Source organism: Arachis duranensis, chromosome 1 (assembly GCF_000817695.3).
Source record: "Arachis duranensis cultivar V14167 chromosome 1, aradu.V14167.gnm2.J7QH, whole genome shotgun sequence".
NCBI classification, from domain to species: domain Eukaryota; kingdom Viridiplantae; phylum Streptophyta; class Magnoliopsida; order Fabales; family Fabaceae; genus Arachis; species Arachis duranensis.
Window position 1 is genome coordinate 8202956 of NC_029772.3, and position 517 is coordinate 8203472.

Below are 517 nucleotides of genomic sequence, written 5' to 3' on the forward strand. Positions count from 1 at the left end.
AGTCAATTTTAGAAGGTAGAATTTATAATTTATAATAAGTAAAATATAATATTAAAAAAATAAATTAAGATTGGCTGAAAAAAGTTGGTGGTATAATAATAATTTTAATGGTGTGAGATTGGTGTAAAATTTTATACAATAATTCACTTTTTTTTTGCCGAATACATACAAATCAGAATTTAACAAAATTACTACCCCTAAAATTTTCCTTAATATAATATGCAACATAGCTATTTGGAAAAATAAAAACAACCGCGTTTTCTTTTCGGGTGTTGCAAAGAAATTACTGCCTATAATGGAGTGGTTGCAGTGGGCTCATTTTTTTTGATATTGGAGGAGTGTGTGAGTTGTGTTTGGTTATGGTGTATATAGATGTTAGACACAAATGTGGGACAAAGAGAAATCAGACCGTCCGAGTTCTTTGTTAAAAAATTCATTTACCATAAATCGGACCGTCCGATTAGTTTTTGTTTTTTTCTTTTTTATTTAAAATCAAATCGGACCGTCCGTTTACACC